At 42.2% G+C, this 4,311-nt stretch overlaps 1 pseudogene; it reads right to left on the bottom strand.

The window, feature by feature from the left end:
- Window positions 1-474: 474 nt before the first annotated feature.
- LOC136472276 ((E)-beta-caryophyllene synthase-like) lies at window positions 475-3,590 on the bottom strand (annotated as a pseudogene).
- Between the last annotated feature and the right edge of the window lie 721 nt (window positions 3,591-4,311).

Here is a 4,311-nt window from a genome sequence, read left to right as displayed (position 1 = left end):
CCCATGAGATTGTACAAATGTAGAACCTCACATACACACGCACACTCACCCTTTAAATGCATTCACACACCCCTACCAGTGAGCACCTCTGAGAGATTGATAATTCCACCACACGAGCCTCATATAGATAGGTGCGTTGCATTTGCGTAGAATGTTCTTGCATTACACTATCTTTTCCACAAGTAAACTGGTGGCAGATATATGGGATGGCTCCATTGAGAACAATCTCTTCTTCTTTGGAATATGGTAGGTACCACTTAATTGAGAGCTAAAATAATGCTTCGATCGGGGGGCCTGTAGAAAACAAGACTCACTATACCATGTATGTATAAGTTTGTACATAAAAATAACCATAAAGGCTATATTTTGAACACAAATACACATAAATAGGATAATACAACTATTTTAATAATCTAGGGGTTAAATGTACCCTCAGCAGACATTAAGCCAATTCACAAACATCGAAAAGTATGCTCACACAGAGTTGACGTACATTGAAGCTATAACATCCTTGAGGCTGAATGAGAGGGTGAATGCGTCTTCATGCTTGTACATGAAATCCATTGTTCTTGCAACGTTGACCGCTGTCTCTAAAAGTACCATGGGACGTTTTTGCTCAAGGTAGTCTTCGACGATGTCCGTCCATGCTTCTTCGATTATAATTCTAAGCTTTTCATTGGCTTCCTGTACTGTCACCCCATATTCCTTCATGCAAGTTTGCACCGTGGATGCGACATGCTCCGAAGTTTGTTCACGCTTCAAGGGGCAGCAAAAAGTGCAAATAGTTAGAATATAAACATTTCCACTGCTTACAAAAACATTTAAAAATGAGCTAATAACATTTATAAGTAGTTATTTATATGTGGAGAGATTTGGTAAACCTCGTGTGACACGATGTCATTGCCAACACGCCCCACGATACAAGCACCTCTGATGATTTTGGGGAAGGTGAGAGCCCAATCAACATCCTCCCTAGTAGTCACCTCTCCAAGCGAAATGAGCGCAAGGTTTGTTATCTGCATACAAACACTACTACGGGTGGAAATTTGGAGGTGTTCTTGGACACTAGTTGGTATGTAGTGTTTATCACGCCATTCAACTTCAGCATGGTAGAATTTGGCAGTTTCAATCACCTAAATAGATAAATGTCATGAGTTAAAATTAACTGAAAAAACTCATCGTGTTTCCTGCCTTAATGTGATCTTTTGGAGTTCATTACCAGTCTTTTGATCAAATCAGCATGCTTGTTTTTCATAAGTTTTAACTCCTCCTCAATCTTATTTGTAGTGTTTAATATGTTGATGAAGAGTGCTTTCAAGTATGCTGGAAGCTGTTCTGTGGTTTGTTCATCCCACCTGGCATTAGTTTTTCGAGCAAAGGTAAATTTAGGTGATGCATGAATTTTGTTCATCCTGTTACTTGTGATCCAACATAATAATTCAAGAACGTATAGCTAGGCAAACCTTTGCATGGCCGCGGTGAAGGTAGAGCTGATCTCCATTGTGGTGCTATAGTTGTCATAAAGGTCATCGAGCAAGGATGCAAATACGATGAACTTTGTCATCGTTATCCTTGAATATGAATAATAGGGCTCGTAAACCACCCCGAGCATCCAAAAATGTAGCTCCACCATTCTGTCCCGCGCAAAGCTCAGATCTGTTTGTGATTGGAAATCCTTCCACCACCTATACATGAGTATTACTAGTGTTGTATCACAATGCGCACTATAATCGGTTCATTATGTAAGCAATTTAGTTAAGTAATTTATATGCCAATGTTTGTTTCCTTACACTGTATTATTATATTGGTCAATTGCGTAAGTAACTCGCCTAAGTAAATTATTGCTACCAACATATACTCATGGGGTTTCCTTACACTGTAAGTTCTTTCAACTCATCACATTAGATAGCTTGCAAGATGTTGTAGTCTAGTTTCGCAAGCTCCAGTATGGTCGCATCCCGTGTAGCCTTCTTCTCATATACTGAGACGTAGTGCCTTGCCTCGACTCTGCTGACCCGCCTGAACCGAGGTGTCTCCAAAGTGCACTGGACCTGGCTCCAAATTTTCCAGCAGTAGAGATTGGAGGTGGCTCTTGTTGAAAGTGATGATGTTGTCAAGTATCTCCTCCCCATGAGTTCTCAGATGCGCAGCGTCGTACAACATCAGCAAGCAGCTGGTAGCATCACTTGAAATGTTCCCTTGCTCATCCCTAAATTTCTCAAACACATCTGCACACGTAATCGAACATTCATTCATGCATATGTTAACACAGCTCAAAATTTCACACTACACATAATACTAGTTTACCCAACACACATTTAGCATCACCATATATCGATGAAAGGAAACAGATACTACTTGTAGTTGACGATCTTATATATGTACCTGAAGAGACTCCGTACCCATGCTTCCTGAGCAAATAGAACCTCAGTGAGGTGATGTAGAGATTGCTAGAGCCTCCATCTTTGTCGTTGTAGACATAGCAAAGCAAATCATTGATCTCCTTCTTGTAGTGATAGTCCACCCCAAGTCGTTGAAGCCTGTCGACAAGCTCCATCTGATAAGATTTGTAGTACCTCTAGGTGCAGATCAGTGGGTAGAACTTGACTTAGACAATACCTTGTTAAGTACCTCATCGAGAGGCAGTCGCGGCCATGGCACCGCCGACTTGGTAGCAGCGATGTGGAGGCGCGGTCCAGTGGCGGTGGCGAAGGCGATGGCGCTTCCCGTCGCTCACAGCACACCCTCTTGATTGGTCTAGGGTTAGGACATCGGTGGGGCGCTGACGGCTGCGGTGAACCTCGTCCCTTGCGACCTGGCCCCCACTTTTTTCTTTATAGCCCTGCGCGACGGGGGCCCATAAGCCAGGAGAACAGCTGGGCGCCCCCGATCAGGGCGTGGATCAAGGGCCCAATTGACCGTTGGACGAACTGATGGAGATCAATCTAACACCATCTTCTCAGCCAGGCTGGAGGAGGCAAGGGTTTCTAATATAACCTGCCTCACTTCTTCCTTGTTGATATGTGCCTTCTCCTTCATTGAGAAGAGCTGCAATGGATAAATTGATAAAGGAAAATATCCAGCCACAAGCAAGCACCATTTGATTCACATATGGGCAACAAAACCTCATTAAATCAACATATTTTTGTTTGAAAAATTAGTTTGGAGTCAATATATATATATGCATGGTTTGTTGCATACCATGCTTTGAAAATTCAAGCTCTACTCAAAGTATATCTGAAGAAACAAAGTAAAAATTAAGGTCGCCATGGAAACCACTATTTGTGTTACTGTAGCTCTTTAAAATACATTAATATCACCTAATATACGTACACTGACGGCATCATTAGCTAGGCAACATATAGCTTGCATCCACAATGAGAATGGTTCCAGAAAGCCCAAAATCTATCCATGTGTCTGCAACGACAGGAAGGGAACAATAATGGCCGCCGCCTTGCATGTACCTTACCTGTGATGGAGTGCATGGGATGTGGTGGAGGAAGAAGTCGCTCCCATGGGCTGGGGGTGTATGGTCGGGGCTTCCGCTGCTGCACCTGCGAGATCAGAGCGACGGGGCTGCTGGTGGCCATATCGATCTATCTTAATGCCTGATGGGTCGCTGGCGAGGATGGCTATAACCTCGAGAGGATGGCTGCTGGGGTTGCCTAGGTAGATCGGAGGAGATGGCCAAGATTGCCTGGCTTTATATAGACCCCCAGAACAGGAGGAAATGAATAAATCAATATTCCACTACCACTAGTTAAAAACACCATTTTTGAGATAATATATGTGACAGAACCATCCAATCTATATAATATTAAGTATGGCTCCTCCCGCTTAGCACGTTGGCATGCACATATATACTTTCAGTTATATAAATCCGATAGTCCATCGAGAGTCACGAAGGACCTTGATAAATCCACATCACAACCAAGATCACATGATTAAGCAAATACATATCACATACCTGGAGTTTGTAGCGGAAATAATATTATAATTGAGTTCACAAATATTTAGTATAATACTGAGTTCAAATTTGATTAGTGAAAACAACATAGCTTTGAAATACTTACAGTAACATAAGTTGAAATACATGGCTAGCTTAAATAACATCTTCCAACAAAAGAATATAGATGAGGAATAAATACGGAGCCGCCGAGCCCACCGCCACTTAGTCACCACCTTCAGCAGGCCAAGAATTAAAGAACTTCACCTGCAACTGGGTGGGATAAACCCTAAGTAATAGAATGTACTCAGCAAGACTTAACCAACATTAGAGAAATACAAAGACTCAAGATTTCATAAGTTTTT

This window comes from Miscanthus floridulus, chromosome 8 (assembly GCF_019320115.1).
Source record: "Miscanthus floridulus cultivar M001 chromosome 8, ASM1932011v1, whole genome shotgun sequence".
Classification (NCBI taxonomy): Eukaryota; Viridiplantae; Streptophyta; class Magnoliopsida; order Poales; family Poaceae; genus Miscanthus; species Miscanthus floridulus.
Note: the sequence above shows the minus strand (reverse complement) of the source record. Positions and strands in the feature narration are given on the sequence as shown.